The following is an 18,314-nucleotide window of genomic DNA, read 5'->3' on the forward strand; positions in this document are numbered from 1 at the left end:
GAAAGGACCTGAACGACTAGGAGGTAAAAAATGAGTGGAGTAATGAGAAGTAACTCAGTTTCCTCAAGAGACCATAATTAAAGGAGAAGCAAAGTGGTGAAGAGATTAGGAGGAAATTACCTAATCATGCTTTAGGATTTTATGTCAACAAATAATTGTTCTAAAAAATGTATCTCTTTTCATGTAGATAAAACTTATCCAACATTATTTATCTTAATGAAAATACAACTTTTAGAAAATAGTTCTTAATTCTAAATCTGTGGCCGTTTGTAAGAAAACCAAATCCTGGGGTTTCAACCAAATGAGTGTGTCACATTACTGCCGACTTGTGGCCACCTGATTGAAATTCAGGGGCAGATTTTGGAGAAAAATAAACATTAGAAAATACACTGTAAAAAACTAAAGCATAAAAGCAAGCTTTTAAAATATAGTTTATTATCAGGTTTTTTAGAACTGAGAGTAATATATACAGTTTGAAGAAGTTAAGTCCACAGAATTTCGACAGCTATCACCTCCATTTAATATGACTTGGAGTCTATGGGTACTCACATATCAGGTCATAAGAATAACAATGCAACCTTTTAAAATAATTTGCTTTTCAGATAATTATGTAATGACTGGGTCCATTTTACAGTAGCATGTCAAGATCAAGATCAAGTGGAAGGGCCCCTGACTGGCTCAGTGGGTAGAACATGCAATTCTTGATGTCAAGGGTCATGAGTTCAAGTCTTACATTGGACACAGAATTTACTTAAAAAAAGAAAAGAAAATCAAGTGGAACTATTTCTGGGTATATAAATATAAAACTTCCAAAATGTTTCTGCCAAGGTTAAAAATCAGGTTCACAGCATTTTCAAAAATATGTATAAAGTAAAATAGAAAAAATAATACCATACTTAACATTAAATTCTGTATGCAAATTTAAGAATGAGTAGTTAGTGCCTTTGCATCCTGGATATGTAACACACTTTGCAGAAATTCTACTTTTTAGAAATTAAGTTGGCTTCATATTTCTGAAGTGGGTAAACAACTAGTCACGGACACTATAGTTTGAATTAGCATGATTTGATTGTTTTTTTAAGAATTTAATTAGATCCATCTAATAATATGACTAAATAGAGGTTTTGACAAGAAGAGGAAAATAATTCACAACATTGTACAATTATTCTCTGGATTAGATATTTCTAGGCAGGATGTTGTGCTTTGGAGCTTCTGGGTAACTAAACGGAAGCACCAGACAACAGGGACTTGATACCAGGACATAACCAAATAATGGAAGAAAAAGAGATGGATGGATATTAAAGACAGTATCTACATCTTGCTTGCAATAATGCCTGAGAATTGCCTTGTCTCTCCAGCAATGCTCATCTCTGAAATAACCCCTTCTCTTTGAATTCTCTTAAAAAGTTCTTGCCATGGGGTCCCTGGGTGGCTCAGTCATTAAGCGTCTGCCTTGGGTTCAGGTCATGATCCCAGGGTCCAGGAAAGGGGACCCCGAAGAATCGGTCTCCCTGCTTGGTGGGAAGCCTCCTTCTCCCTCTCCTACTTACCCTGCTTGTGTTCCCTCTCTCGCTATGTCTGTCTCTATCAAATAAATAAATAAAATATTTTTTTTTAAAAAGTTCTTGCCTATAATACAATCTTTAAAAATCATTACACCTGTGTTTTAATAAATACATTTCAGTAAAGAATGTCCTTAGTAAAAGAAATGGGCACTTTCATCTAATAATTTATTAGGATCTTAATGCAAGTTCCAGCTTTCAAGGGGTAGACCTTTATCACATAATATACCTTTATCATCATCCATCAACATTAAAAAAGACAACAAATAAACAGGAAGAAAAAGAGTGAAAGTATGCTTTACACAAGTAAAAATATCACAAACCAATAAAGAATTTGTATTTAAAAATAAAGGGAAAATATCTTCTGTATCTAGTTAGAATGTTAAATAGTAAATAAATTTGATTTTTTTGGAAGATCCAAAATACATGAGAAATCTGTTCACTTATAAAAGAGATATGCTAGGTCTTCAACTCTGTTTAGAGTTCAGTTGATTTTTTTTTTTTTTTGTAAGATCTAATTGCCACCAGAATCTGTACCTTGGAGCTTTATAGGCAGGTACAACATCAGAAACATATTTCTAAGATAATGAAACCTCTTTTTACATTTCAAAACTATGTAGGGCACAACTGTGACAGTTATTTTTTTTTTTTAATCTTGATGTTTGGATTTCACTTATTTAAACTAATTTTTAAGGTTATTACTTCATTTCAGAAACTTGTCTTTCCCTATTCTTTCTTCATATCATTTTCTAGTCTTTAATTAACAGAGAACTTTATATCAGTAAAAAGAATCAAAAGCTCTTCACAGTAGTGATTTATCACCCAGACAATGTGGAAATAATTTCACCGTAAATAAGATTTTAAAATCTTAAATTTGTACATCGACAAAAAATGAACTGAAAAGACAATTTATCATTCATGTCAATCTGCAGAAGGAAGAAAATTCATGAAGTACACAAACTATTAACAACAAATTTAGAGTAGATCATGCCTCTCTCACTGTCTTAGAAGAAACTCAACTGCCAAATAATAATAGAACCAGAAACTTAGGTAACCTTGTACTACTATCATTTTAACTGAAAAAACATTCACACTTCCATTTGCTATCTGAAATTGACAAAACACAAGTTTTTCAGATGCTGGATTATTCTGGGAAAACAGTCCAACATTTATGACCATGATCATCAGAAAAATAATCTGGGAGAGAGAAACTTGACATAATTTTAAAAATGATTTGGCATAAACATTGGATTTGGGGATAAATTAATGAAGTCAGCCAGGTATATTGAGAAAATTATTTATTTATTTATTTATTTATTTAAATTATTTACTTATTATTGAATTAAATTACTTATTTATTTATTGAAATATATTTGGGTTCTTTTTAGATACTAATGTATAAATGGACTCTGTTCTATGAGGAATTTGTTTGGATTCTTAAAAGTTTACATAGCTGGGTAGTGCTAACAGCAGCCATATAGGCAAACCAGAAATTGCTCTATCTCTTCCCTTAGAGGCCCTCTTTCCTCTGAAGGAAATAAAAATAAAAATTACCCTTTGTTAACTTTAAGATCCTTTGGGGAAAAGTATCTTATCCTCTCCTTGAAAGTCTTGCCACCTTCTACTGACAACCCAGTAAAACAAAGCTTTCTTCTCTGTTGGCAAACTCTAATCAGCTTCCATAAGAAGGAAAGGAACAAAAGCACTGTGTGTGGAGAGTGAGAGCTACAAAACTTTACCAGTGAGTGCTTTCTTGAAATGAGATAAAACTGGGAAAGCAAAGGAAAGCACTTTCAAATATAAATGCATAACGGTGCAGAAAGGCTAAACTAAATGAAGAGAGGATGTTTTTACGAGTTTGATAGGGCTTGCAACGTAAGAGAATACTGGTAAGTTATACATTATTACTCTTCCACATTAAGGAAACGTTGATCTCCTTTCCACATACGCACAGCTTTTCTTAAAAGCACTCAGTCATATATTTGAACTTTGCCCTGTTCTCAATTCTAGACTTCTTACAGCTGGTTGAGTACACCCCCTCCTCGCCTTCGTCTGGACTCTAGAAAAAGAAACAGAAAAAGAAAGAGAGAGAGAGAGAAAGGAAGGAAGGAAGGAAGGAAGGAAGGAAGGAAGGAAGGAAGGAAGGGAGAAAAGGAAAAAAGAAAAGTTATTTAGTCCAGCTATGCAAGGTCTTTGGATTTCTCATTCAACATCTCCCTATGCTTTCGTCCCCAGGACAACTGCAAACCTTTACTTCCCGGACTTGAGCGGTTCCTATCAGCTCAGCAGGGAAGGGTGGCAAGTGAGACAATCCTGAAGGAAAAAGGAGTCAAGTATTTGGAAGTGCTCGCTCGCAGCTGCTTCACGGTGGTACTGGTGCAACTCCGCCGCCCTCCACTGAAGTCCGCGAAGTGGCCAAGTTTAAAGTGAAACGGAGATGGGAGCACACCCTCTCCCTGTCCTCGGGGAGTCCCTGGACTCGGTTCGCCGCAGGTTCTTGCCGTAGACTTTTTCGGAAACTCAATTCTTATACTTCGGAGGACAAAAAGCCGGAGGGGAAGCGGTGGCGGTTTTAGTGGAGACTCGCCTGGACTGTAGCGGTGTCCCTTTGGCTTATTTTGTGAGGTTTCGTCGCACAGCCCTGTGCTGTGTGTTTGACGCTCCAGCTCTGGAACTCGGACCGTGCGGCCCCGCGCGGACTCCGCCGTACTCCCCCCCACCCCCCACTCACCCAGAGCCCGGGACCCCCAGCCGCCAAAGGACCTAGGAGAAAGAGGCACAGCAGGAACAGCAGCCCCGAAGCTGCGCTCCTCCGGAACAAAGCAGCGGCAAGGGTTGCGCGGATTCTTAAACCCCCGGATCGGACTTGGAGCCCAGGGAGGTAAAGGGAGAGCCGAGCAGAGGAAGGAGCCGAGAGCAGTTGCCACCTCACTCACTCCACCCTCGGCTTCTTTCCCCAAAGAGGCGGCTGTGTGGTCCTGCCTATGCGTGGGTGCACGTGTACGCGCTTGGGTGAGCTCAGTGGGTGTGCTCCAGTGCGAGTGCGTTTGTGCATTCTCAGGGCAACGCTAAAGCCTAGGAGAGCAATATGGGTAGCAAAATTCTATAGCACTCATTCGAGGGGACCACTGACACGTGGCTTTGCCGGGTAGCCCAGGAAGAAGTCCTTACTAGCCAGCTTCCTCCTCTGCAACCCGCAACTCTACCTTTCCTTTGGGTTCTGATGGGTGTCTGGGCCAGCCGAGATCGGAGCTAAAGGAGGAGGGGGCCCCTTGGGGCTGAAGACCGAGTGCTGGAGAACCCTTAAAAAAGAAGTGAAAGGCTCCAGTAGAAAGGCTCAGCGCAATTTCACTGGGGGTTCCCGGAAGGAAGCTTTTTCCAGACTGGAGGGAGTGAGGGCAGGGTCTAGGAGGGGCGCTCCAGAAGTTGTGACAGAGTCGGGAGAAATGCCGGCCCCTCGACCCCTCTCCGTCAGGGCCCGGCCTAGCGTTCTCCCCACCACCCTTCTCTTTGCTACTTCAGATACGATCTCTTTCCCACTGACCTTAGTGGTCAGGCCTGGCTGATGTCAACTACTGGGCTTGCTGTCTGCCCTTGACATACTAAAATGAGACTTGGAATGCCTAAGGCTGAGCCGAATTGTTTCCCAAATATATGTTCTTTTCAGCTTCTTTTCCTATCTGATTAGTAAGAGAAGCACTACCTACTACTACTAAGGGGACCCCGGATGAGGCCATCGCAGGTGACAGAGACCTCAAGTCAGCAGCCTTCCGTCTCACATTTTCCTGGAGGTTATATAGCTAATGACTTTTCCCAACGCTGTTAGCAGTCGCAGCTTGACCCGGTGACACTCCATTATCCCCTAATCGTGGAGGCTGTGGGTGGTCCGCAAATTTCCCTTTTACAAGAAGCTGGGGACGTCTCTAGAAGTTCGTCTTTATTTCCAGATTTTCCGCCTTCTCCCCTCCCCCTCCCTGCAACGCCCCCGCGCTTCCCCAGCCTGGGAATTTCCAGGCACCTCGTGGACCCTCTCCTCTAGCCCGGGGTTAATCAATCCCGAGCATGCCCGGCTCGGAGGCGCGAAGGTAGAGAGAGGCACGGTGGCCCCGGAGGGGGTCTCGCCTGACTCTGAGTCTGGGAGGCGCGGTAGCTCCCGTCATTGCGGCGAGGGCTGGGCGCACGGCGGCGCGCCCGCCGCCACCGCCGCCGCGGCCGCCTCCATGCTGCAGCGCCGGACGCAGTCCTTCCCCGCGGGGCGGCTGCCGTTGCCGGAACAGGCTGCCGCGGGGAGCCAGGGACCCGGGCCAGCCCTGGTCGCAGCCTGGGACCTGGGCTTGAAGCTGCACGCCTGAGCTGCAGACTAGCCCCGGCGCGGCGGGCAGCGGGCGGGGCGCTGTATGCAGCGGCGCGCGGGGAGTCGGCCAGTGTGCAAAGCGGCCCGAACTGAGGACTCTGTGTGTGTGTGTATGTGTGTGTGCGTGTGTATGTGTGCGCGCGCGCGCGTGTGTGTGCGTGTGTTTGCGCGTGTTTTTCCTTTTCCCTAGAGGATGTGAATGGCTTTGCAGCTGGTTGCTCCCTTAGGATTTTTGACTGTGGAGCTCTGGGCTGTGAGCACAACCCACCCATATAATCCATTTTGCACGGTCGGTTTATATCAAGAGAAAAAAGCGCAACTGGACGGGGGTGGGGCCGACCAAGGAAACCTTCTGGAAATACAACCACACATTCACAAGAGAGAATGAAAGACCTGAAGAAATTTTCATAACCTTCCCGCTGACCCTTCTGTTTTCCGAAAAGATTCGGGATCTTTTCTACCTTTTGAAGTCATTTTGGCTTTTTTTTTTTTTTTTTTTTTTTTTGTAAGCCGCTCTCCAGCTAGCTCTGTGTGTGTGTGTGTGTGTGTGTGTGTGCGCGCGCGCCTCTCTGATGCATTTGACTGTATTTTATCCAACTGCCCAGAAGCAAATGTTAACTCGTCGGTGCCCCCTCGGTGCCCAGGTTCTCGAAGAGCAGGAAGGACGCGCAGACCCATTTTCCTGGCTGGATTCGGAACCGCTGTCTGGCTGTGGACCCGTGTGTGTGGATCGCTTTACCCAGAGGCTTGGAAAGCTCCAGTGTTAACTTGCTTCCAGGTACATCACAAGGTCACCAGAGGGTCTTGTAGCCGTCTTGTCTCCGTGCATCTGGACCTGTTTTAGCCAGAAGGATATTTATGTTTCAGTCCACATCATCTGAAGCCAAAAGTTCAGCCCTTCGAGCTGGTTTCTGTACAAACAAGGTAACAAGGATTGCTTTTCAAACTGCTTAACAAAATCCCGACTCTTCCTCAGCCCTTTCCCGGCTCTCTCCTCCCCACCAAAATGTCACCAGCTCTTGAATTACGTGGATTTGGGTTGGAGGAGAACTTGAAGGAAACGTGATCAAAAGGCGATGCCAAACCACTCTCTTTTCTGCCTGGGGTCCGGTGGGCATCAAAGCCGATTGTGAGAAGGACCGGTCCCCTCCTTGATTCTCCCTCCCCGTGCTGTGCTGGATGTGCGTGTGCAAGAGTGAATGCGAGTGCGCGCGCGCCTGTGTGCGAGTGTGTGAGTGTATGTGTGTTTGAGTGTGTCTGTGTGTGCGTGCGCGGCCGCCCTGCCTCTGCCCGCTCCCCGGGCGCAGAAACGCGGATTTCATGGGGCGATCGCCGCGGATCCCCCACCCAGCGCGACCTGCGGGCAGCGGCGGCAGTGGCAGGAGCCGCCTTTCGGACTCCCTAGGATGCGGGTGCTGAGCTATGGCAAAGGGCAGCAAAGTGACGAGCGAGACCCGCGTACGACTGTGAAAGCCACCTGGAGCCACCTTGCCGGGATTGTACCTGCGGGCAGAAAGTCCTCCTACGACCGTCTTTTCCTCTAGAGGCACCAGGTAACAAGCAAATGACTACCCGCCTCACCCAGTTTCCTTCTGATCTTGTTTCTAGTGTCTTATCTGCATTGCAGGCTACTTTACTTATTAATGTTTCGAAAATCATTAGGAAGGGCTGGATATCCAAGGGTGCTCCGTGATGTTGTAATAAAATTTCTAGTAGGTGGGATATAAATCTATACCTGAGCACTTAATCTAGCAGTGAAAGCTAAGGGAATATGGATATGCTCCACCCTAAGTGATGATATTGGAAAGCTAGGCATGTTGAACCTGTCTGAAGATGCCAGAGATTAAAATTCCATGTTTCCTTCAGGCTATGGTTGCCACGGACCATTTGGTATCCAACACTCCCGAGACTGTGGAGTGCAAGAGGGTGTTTGGTTTCCACCCATTTCAGGCAAGGATCATTTTGACCCTTTTCTGCCTCTGGTGCCAGGTTGTTTTCCTTTCCTTATTGTGGAGGAGCTTGCCAGATCCTTTAGTAGTTGTAAATTACGCATCTGGAGACTTTAATCTGAAATGGAGTTTTCTTGGAACTTGCTTTGCATGAAAAGGAATTCATTGTCACGGGCGTGTGTGCTGAGATATGGTATTTAACTGTGAGCGTTTGCTTAGATATGGCAAAATAGATCCATGAAAGAAGTCATTTTTATATCTGTAGAAGCAAGGCTAAAACCACAACCACCATCCCAATACCATCTCCGGCTATATTGTGTCCGTTGTGGAGCTTGTGTGCGCGTGGTTTGTTTCGTTGGTTTTGGTTTGCTTGTTTCTGTATAATATGTATTTTGAAAATTCTTGCCAGTGCATTGATTTACAAGGAATAGGGTGGATTTGTGACTGCCTAATTAACATATTGGGTCTGATACGTTAAAACGGAGATTCCCATGGCTGGCAGAGTCAGAACAAATTTAAGGAACTTCCAAAGCCCCTTACCCTTGCACCTTAATTCTCTTATTTCCCTTTTCTGTCACCTCTGCGTCCCCCTGCAGAAATTTCACTCCTTTCTCCAGAACATTCGGATTAAGAAGATAAAGCACTTGCAAAGTAGTCTCATCAATGTTTTATTCCATAGTGAAGGCGGTCTGAATAATTCAGCTAAGGAGTGCTCGTTTGTGTTCTGCCTTCGGTAGCTGCCTGCTGGGTGCACCCAGCGGAGGATGTGGCCCGGCCGAGTGCAAAGCGTCTTGCTCTTAGAGGCAGCGACTGGAGATGCGCCGGAGGTTTCTCTTTGCTAAAGCGGCTTAGAAAGTGTCGGGGGCGCTGCCTCTTTTTCTCTGCTTGCTGCGATTCTATAGATATCCATATGATGGCATTTGCAGACTACAAGCTGGCCACTAGCTAGCTGCTCTTGCTGTCCCTGCGCGTTGATGGCCTTGACTCCTCTGGAGTCTGGGCTCAGCTGCTGCTGCAGCCCTCGCAGGCTGGTGGTGCTACAAGGCCATACATGCAGCGGGCTTGGGGGCTGGGCTCCGGCATTGCAGCTGCCAGGGCCTCCTTGACACTTTTTGGGGAGGGGCGGGAGAGCTCAGCAGGCCCCCTGGCAGACAGGAGGCGCATCATGGCTGAGGTGGCGGCCTGGATCTGAGAGGAAGGAGGTGGAGAGAGACGCGTGGAGGGCAGTGAGGTCCTGCCTGACTTCCTGCGCCTGCAATCCTCCACCCCCTTGTAAATGAATATTCAAGAACATAGAAAGAAAGCTGGCTGCAAAAACGCCTTGGTACTCAAATATTGCATGATTTCTCAGGATTCAAAACCTGAAACTAAGTGTGTTTTTCCTAGATTTCCATGTTTTCCTCTCTCTTTCCTCCCTTCTTGCTCTCCTGGATTTAATTAGGTCATTCATACTCTTGTTTTATCTCCAGTTGGAATACCACTGAAAAGACAACTCCTTCCCCCACCCCTGTGCTCAATAAACCTGAAGGCAGTGAGGGCCACTCTTCAGATAGATTTGCTCTGTAAGTTCCAGCTCTAGGGAGAACCAATAAAGGGGACAGAGGGTAATTCGACTTTAACAGTAAAGCAGATCCACACTCTACTCTCTATAGACGCAGAAAGAAAAAGGTACTGCCTGAATGAAAACTAAAAATAAGTGGAAATTTGGGAGGAATTAGGTGAGGTTCCTTCCTTTCTTTTATCTTCTTTTTAAGTTAATGTATTTGTATTTCCTCCATCACTCAGCAAATCCTGGTAGAAAACTGATTGGGATGTAATAACAATCTCACAAAGACATTTCTTTGTCCCCCAAATTTCTCCAGAATATTATTACAACAGAAACTATATCATACTCATAATATTTGTCAGCAAATAAGGTCTACCTGTTTAGAGGGTAACCCAAGAAAGAAGGAATACTGGTGCAGATATAAGTACCTAGAAAAATGATGGGTTTTCTCCATCTCCCTCTTCATTTCACTTCTCTCTGGCCTTTTCTCTATTCTGCAGGTTAAGTCTTGTCTTTGTGTCCTCCTCCTGGGGGAAGGCAAAACAAATGCATTAACTGTTTGCTGAGTGCTTAGAAGCCTAAACGTAGATCATGGTGTGGTTCATGTTTTAAAATGCCATTCATTTGTGCAGTTGGGAGTGTCAAAACCATATAGGCCTCCTTGCACAGAGTTTCATATACAGAAGTTACTTAAAAATGGAGATTTCTGCCTCCCTTCCCCTCTTCCTTGTTGGAGTGACAGAGGAAGATCTGAGTCCACTGACCTTGTACTTAGATGGAGCTGGCTTGTCTCACTAATGGGTTAAGACTGTCAGGTGTTAATAGGAAATTTCCCAGCAAAATGTTCTTTCCTTTTAGGCTCTCTTGTGCTTACCAACAAGAGGGGCAGAACAACAGGGCCATCAGGACACCCATGGGAACTGATGTAAGGCTCTAGGCAGGTGGAAAGAACTTACCACTTGACTTCTGTCCCCCACACCATTTCTGTTGTCACTTTTTCCTTTTCTCTTTTCAAGAGGAGAATGACCTTGAGCAACACCGGTCCTCTGTGCTTCACACACCTCTTTTCCTTTTCAAAATGTGATGTACACACAAATATACACATACACGCCTCACTGCTTCAGTTTTGAAATCTGAGACTCCTGTGTTTGAGTGATTTGGGAGGGGTTCATTAAGATATATCTGTGGCGAATACCAGCCAGAGGTTTTTTTTTTTTTTCCTTTTTTTTTTTTTTTTTCAAGGGGATAGCAAAAGCTGTGGTCACCTGAAGGAAAACTGTCCTACCTTTATCCCCTCTTCCATCATTTCTCTCTCTTCTGTCATTAAATGCATTCTTGGAGTGAAAGTGGCATCTGGTTATGGCATTGGTGTTTAAGTGACCATCATAGGTTATATCTGCTTTTCATCTTTTCCTCAATGACCATCAGTTCCCTTTTGTTCATTTAAACCAGTGTTCTGTTTCCTCTTGCTGCTTGAAGCACTTTAGGCTTGGTAGTTTTGCTGAGTTTTCTAGCTGGTGAAATTAGGACCTTGCTTTCTGCTGATACTATTGCTGTGTTGTTTTGTGGTTGGGAGTGAGATGATTGCAGATACCTAACAACGTCCCTGCCTCTATATAAAACTACCATGTAATAAGCTCTATATCAAATCTATTCAGTTATTTTAAGAGAAAATTACAATGAATAAGATTGCTAATAAATATGTGCCAATTTTGAGGTTGGAGGAAGACGACTTAAAACTTTCTAGTGGCTTAACTGGCTAATCTATTAACTCATCCCAGTAATTGTTATTTTTCATTTGCTTAGAAAAGTAACATACTGGCATTACTTTCAGAGTTTTGTGTGTAGGGCAATCAGTTCTAACTTTCATATTTTATTGAAGAATAAATGTATGAATATAGGCCTTTTAATAAATAAGCTATAAGACTAACGGGTAATTTTGCTACATCATTCCACTGACACACATGTGCATAGCTCTGCCTTGTTAATAAACCTTGAAAGGGAGGCCAGTTTTTATATTTCTACAGCCCACATTTTTATTCCCATAGCATCCTTCAATCAGTGAGGACTATTTAAAACCTAAGGCAGTAATAATTTGTCCATTACATGGTGTGTGCATGGTGAAATTAAGAAGAATTATGTTTATCAGTATTGAAGCTATTCTGGTTAGAAGTGAACAATTTTTGTTATGCCCTATCCACATAAATTGTATGTTATTATGAAAACTCCAGTTTCATATAGGTATAACAAGAGATAGAAATATAAGAATTTAATTCAAAGGGAGCTAATGTCATTTTAAAGCTTTTCATCATAGTATTCTGATAGATACTGTTCTGACAGAACGCTTTTTACTGAGCTATGACATAATTGAATACTAATTATGAAGATGGTTAACAAGTGATAGAAAATTATAATGGAATTACATGGTTACATAAATGCTCTATCATCTTGCTGATACCAAGTAAACCACATGAAAAGGCTTTATGATTAAACTGCAAGCTATATCAGTAAGGTTTCTCAGAAATTGGCTTTGATGCCCTATGTTTATTAAGTTACAGACTTGGTCACATTGGAAAGAAATTATGAATTGATTAATTTGAGTCTTCCTATATAATATATTTTTTTATAAAAGAAATCTTTCTAACCCTAAACCTCATGTTATTTCTTTTCTTTGTGGGGAGCATATATGAAATTCATTGCTTTAAAAAAAAAAAAAAAAAACTTCCAAAGGAATATTTTGAATTTGATGTTATGAAGAACAATTGCAGAATCACCATTGGATATTGACTCTATTTTAGATTTTATAGCAGAAAGGGTCTAGAAAAGAAGTAATAAGACAAACATATAAAGTTGTAAGATCTTTTTTTTCCCAACTCTAGAAGCAGTATCTGAATTCTTGGAAAGAGGCAGAAAGAAAACACTGATTAATTCAATATATACTCCATCAGTACTAGTGCATTTAATCAGAGATAGTAGCCAAAGCAGAGTTGTTTGTATTACTCTATTTTTACTTTACCCTGTGTAGCTCTTTTGAGGAAATACTAAAGAGACCTAAAGATGCATTGCAGTAGCTCTCTGTATTTCATTCCCCATGTTGACTTATCATTTCCTGTCTTAAAGTAGGTTTTTCATGAATCTTAGTGGTGTTGCTTTCAAAGTTATAGGATATTTGCAATAAAGTGATTTATTAGTGGGAACATATCAACTCTGTTATGAAAATTTTCACTTTTCTGGAAATATAGGCTGTGGTATTTTCTTAGTCATTATACCTCTTTTTGTTATTTTTTTCAATGGTATTAAAATTAGGTTATCAAATGATTTATGTGGATTTGTATAACAACATTAAAATGCATATGATTTACATGCCAATATTGAATATTGCACAGAGTAGTACATCTGCTTTTTTAATTTTTTTTTTATGTGGATACTGTTATAGCTATTCTATTCACAGATACTTTAAAGTGCCTCATTTAATAGAAATGTGCCTACCTTTACATTGAAATTTAGGGGTTATTTATGGGAATTATGTAGGATATTTGCCATGTATTGGCTGTTCAAATGTCAGGCACTTTAATAATTTATAACTAGACATTGAATCCTGACCTCAGGGAACTTATTTTCTTAGTAACAGGAAGGATGTAAACAGATACATAAGCTTGAAAATAACTGATTTTTTAAATTTTATTTTGATTTTTTTTGCTTTGTAGTGAGAGAGAAGACATTTGGAAATTGTTACTGTGTTTTATGGACGTTGATATTGTGCAGTACTTAGAAGCATGAACTTTGGGATTTCACAAACCTATGTCTTAGGCTTTGTAACTTTGAGCAAGTCTTGTTACCTCTCTGAGCCTCAGTGTCCTCACCTATAAGATGAACCTAATAATAGAAGACATTTAACTGTTATCCTTACCATCATCATTGCCATCATCATTGTCATTTCATCGTTAGCAATCCTGAGGGTAAAGGAGAAGACTAAAGGGGTAGTAATTAGATGATGTCAAAGCCTATGCTTGGGGTCCTAGACCCTCAGGGCTCTGGAGAATGCTAAAGCTCATTCAAACCAAGGACCACACAGTCCACTGTCTTCAGAGGCCAAGCAGATGTAAATCTTAAACCCAGGAAATCTGGCTGGGCTTAAGAAATTATAGGTTGAAGGATCTTTGCTACACTGGTGAGTGCATGATTTATCCAAGACATTCAAATTTAAATTCATTTTACCCTGTGATGGGTCTAGCATCATAAAACATCTGTTATTCTGACATCTGTTTAAATTTAAATTTTATCTAAAACATCCCTGCCAAGTGGTCATCTTGACTGAACTTGAGTACCCTCAGTGATTCTAAAATCACTCCACCTAAACTGGATTATTCCATTTTATATAGGCTAATTATCAAATTTATTTTTGGAGTTGAGCCAAGCATCCGACATCCTTGGCTTCTAATTAATTTTAATATGGAAGGAGGGATACACAATAAGTCTAATTCCCAATGACAGTACCTCAAATATTTAAACTGAGTTACTTGAGATGCCCAAACCATGATTGTTTGCTTATGATTAAACATAACTAAACCTGGGTGCCTGGTTGGCTCAGTCGGTTAAGTGTCTGCCTTTGGCTCAGGTCAAGACTGGAATCCTGGGATCTAACTCTAAGTTGGGCTCCTTGCTTAGTTGGGAGTCTGCTTCTCCCTCTCACCCTCCCTACTCCCATCCTTTCTCTCTCTCTCAAATAAATAAAATCTTTAACCATAAATAAATAAATACATAAATAAACATAACTAGACCTAAACTGATTTGGGATGGTTTTCTATGTGTCATGATTTCAAGCCCTTTACGTTTTATACTCAAAAAATGTTATCTATCATACATCTTCATCACCACCTCCAGTTTGTTTGTCTCACGTTACATGAAAGTGTGATAGCAGCTCCAGCAAACCACACGGGTTGACTAGCATAGCATCCAGCAGAACCATTTCCTTGCTTTTGGAACAGAAAAAAGCAGGTACATGCTATGCTGTAATTGTCCATCCAGCAGTCATGTCACACTTACTGTTTGATCAATGCCATCTCTCCTTTTGAGCCCAAACAAGGCATTGGAGTTCTTTACATAGATCTTTAAGATGCTACAACTCATCAATCCAAGTTCAGTAACAAGATTAAAATTATTTTCCTTCTTTGCCATTCTGAGTCAAGACACTAGTGAAGATATCTGAGATTGGGGCATCTGAGTGCCTCAGATGGTTGAGCGTATGACTTTGTCTCAGATCATGATCTCCACGTCCTGGGATCAAGCCCCATGTCTCAGCTCCAAGCTCAGCAGGGAGTCTGCTTCTCGCTATCCCTCTGCCTCTCCTCCTTGTGCTCTCTCTGTTGCTGTCTCTCTCTTTCAAATGAATAAAAGAAATCTTTTTAAAAAAGTCTAAGTTCACTTTTACATGCTATTTCTCAGTTTATAAACATTCACATTGTATGATTTGCTCATAATGGTCATATTACTTAATTCTTCTCCACTAAGTACTGAGAGAAAAAGTAAATTATAAATATTATAGCGGTATTCATAATGTATATGAGAAACAATGAAATGGAACAAGACAAAAAGAGTGGATTTTCATCTTATCCTAAGGTGATGGAAGGATCTGGCTGCATCTTGGGTTCTCTGATCTAGGAAAGAATGACTCAAGACTCATTCTTTGATTCTTTTAAAAACATTTATTCGTCATTTAATGCATGCTTCCCTATTCGGCTAAGTAACTATTTCTCCTTTGAGACATAAAAGCCAAATGGCATAGAAGCCACTCTGGGGAAGCTGTGATCTAGAGTGAGAACCAAATGTTCTCTCAGAGGCACAACCCTAGTCCTGAGTCAGTCTTGATGATACTCTTACGTCTTTGCCTCTTAATCTACCCTTAAACCTACATGATACTGATTTCTAGAATAGTTACTAAGTCAGTTGTGTTACCTCCTCTATAATTGAATAGAATAACGTCATATGAAGGCTCCCAGCAGTTTCTCCAGCCTCCATATGAGGTCACCTAATTCCTAATAAGGGGGAAATAATCTGAATACAGAAGGAAATGACAGTAAAACTCCCTTGATCTCGTGTCCTTGCAGGATGAGTCTTGGTTACCAACATTCTCCATAACCTTGAATATTATTCTTTTTAGGCGCCATGTTTAAAAATGTTTCTTTTAAAAGGTTTACTTTTAATGCGAATACTAATAATTATTAAAATTGACCCACAATTCTAAATGGTTAACCTTTTCTTAAAGAAAGGCCTTAAAGGCCTTTGTTGTATATGTTAGTGATGGCAGAAAGCCCTGAGGGACCAATTCATGGCATGTTTTTTTTTTTTTTTTTTTTTATAATTTTTTATTTTTATAAACATATATTTTTATCCCCAGGGGTACAGGTCTGTGAATCACCAGGTTTACACACTTCACAGCACTCACCAAATCACATACCCTCCCCAATGTCCTACACTGTTGGTGGGAATGCAAGCTGGTGCAGCCACTCTGGAAAACAGCATGGAGGTTCCTCAAAATGTTGAAAATAGAACTGCCCTATGACCCAGCAATTGCACTATTGGGTATTTACCCTAAAGATACAAATGTAGTGATCCAAAGGGACACATGCACCCGAATGTTTATAGCAGCAATGTCCACAATAGCCAAACTATGGAAAGAACCTAGATGTCCATCAACAGATGAATGGATCAAGAAGATGTGGTATATATACACAATGGAATACTATGCAGCCATCAATTCATGGCATGTTTAAGGAAGTTTGTACTGATAGGAAAGTTTCCCCCAACTTTCCTTTCCTGTCTGTGTACGATTTTTCGTTTTTTTTTTTTTTTCCCTTTGCTCTCGTATTAAACTTTTTCAGTGGATGTGTTTGCTTTTTTAATTCAGCAATGGGAACTTATTAACAAAATGACAAGTTTGTTAGATATCTTTGTGAACTAAGAGCCTAATGATGAATAACATTCCAAGATCTCATCTGCTAAGGAAAGCACATGAGTTTTCCTTTGTGTATTTTATATGGAAAGTACTGGAAAATTCTAATATACCTTGGATAAAAAATATAATAGATGATGATCATCGTAAGTACATTTTCTGAGTATATTCTCTGTGCCAGGTGCTGTTGGTTTTTACCTACTTCTAATCCATGCAACGAACCTACAACTTAGGTAGGATTATATTCCTTTCTTTGGAGGAGTAAGTTGAGGCTGAGCATAGTTAACTCACTTATCCATGAGTATATGACTAATAGATGATAGGGCTAAAATTCAAATTCAAATATTTCTGATTCTAAAGAGGGTGCTGTATCTGCTATATCTAGGAGATTTTTATTCTCATCTGCCTCTTAAAGCTGTTTTCTGTTGATAGTTACAAAATATGTTTTTAACCTCCTTCAAGGAGTAGGGCCATCCTTTGGATATGCACCTTATTCTTAATTTCTTTTTCTTTATGGTACTCTGTGTATTACCATATTTTATGTCAGGAGTCTATGAAAGGCTTTACAGATACCTATTAGGAGATTTGATAGTTATTTGTGTGGAGAAATATTTGATCCTGGGCCTGGGGTATAAGTATATCCTAAACTTTTTTTTTGCTAAACTAGACTGTGTGATTTCGATGATTTACTCTTTCTAATTTCCAAATTCCATCTGCAAAAGGGAATTGCAAGCCAGCATAAACTAGCTGGTAGTTCTTAAGTAACTAATGAATAATTGTTCCCTGTAACACTTCTCCCAGTACAGAAGAATCAGAGAATTTTGTAAATGTTAGGATCAAATGGAACTTGGAGATCATTAATGATCATTTATCATTGAAATGTTTGCATTTGTCTAATTGTGCTCTGCATTCCACTTACCTCTTAATCCTGTTACTATGTTATTTATGCTGCTGTGACAGTCATTAATGAGCGCTTCAATCTTTACCCCCCAGTTACCTCCTTCCTTTGAGACAGGGCCAGAAAAAAAGTCAAATAACAAACTCATTTTGTCATCTTGAATCCAGATTTCTATGCTGTTATTTTGATGACAGAGGGGTCTGGCAGTCAGCCAAAATCTCATGCTTAAGTATAGATACATTTGTTGGCAGAACAGACCTTTTCTAGATTAAGCCCTGTGGTGTGTTCCCACCTGTGATTTACTTTCTTACTTCCTCTGGTGAATTCAGTATGGCCACAAATTCATTACAGATATTTCCATCAAGAGTAGATGTCTCTTTGCCTTCCCCTTGAATCTGGACTGGCTTTGCAGTTTGCTTTGAGCAATAGGTGTGGCAGAAGTAATGTGGTACCATTTCCAGGCTGAATCCAAGAGATCGTACAGCCATTACTCTTGTCCTTCTGGAAAAAAATGTTACCATCCTGTGAAGAAGTCCCGGGTCCCCTGCTGGAAACAAGTGGTCCAGCTGACAGCCAAAACCAGTGGCAAGACACGCAAATGAGGCCTCTTTACATCATCCAGATACAATTCAGCTTCCAGGTAATTATAGTCGCAAGAATGACCACAAATGAGACCAGCAGAAGAACTAGCCCAAACTCATAATCTACAAATCAAGAACAAATAAAATGCTTGTTACTTTAAGCCCCTAAGTTATGGGGAAGAAATAGATAACTAAGACACTCTTTTGGGTAATGGGATATAGCCAGCCATTATGCCTATTTTGGAGGACAACCCTGTCTCTCCCCCTATTCTCCTTTCTTTAAAAAAATATCTGTTTATTTTATTTGAGAGAAAGAGAGTGTGTGCATGCTCATGAGTGAGGGGCAGGGGGAGGGAGGAGGGAGAGAAGCAGACTCCCTGCTGAGCATGGAGGCCAAGGTAGGGCTCCATTTTCAAGACCCTGAGATCATGACCTGAGCCAAAATCAAGAGGCTGGTGTTTAACTGACCTGA

The 18,314-nt window shown here is 41.2% G+C and overlaps 1 protein-coding gene across 5 annotated transcripts in view; it reads left to right on the top strand.

The window, feature by feature from the left end:
* The first annotated feature begins 3,802 nt into the window (after positions 1-3,802).
* Positions 3,803-18,314, top strand: part of LRFN5 (leucine rich repeat and fibronectin type III domain containing 5) — a 250,284-nt gene continuing 235,772 nt past the window's right edge. For all 5 annotated transcript variants that reach the window (XM_013048930.2, XM_013048931.2, XM_013048929.2 and 2 more), the window contains exon 1: positions 3,803-7,469. The gene's annotated coding sequence lies outside the window, so the exon portion shown is untranslated. The remainder of the gene's footprint in view (positions 7,470-18,314) is intronic.

Source organism: Mustela putorius, unplaced genomic scaffold (assembly GCF_011764305.1).
Source record: "Mustela putorius furo isolate JIRA1106 unplaced genomic scaffold, ASM1176430v1.1 tig00003898_pilon_pilon_pilon, whole genome shotgun sequence".
NCBI lineage: Eukaryota > Metazoa > Chordata > Mammalia > Carnivora > Mustelidae > Mustela > Mustela putorius.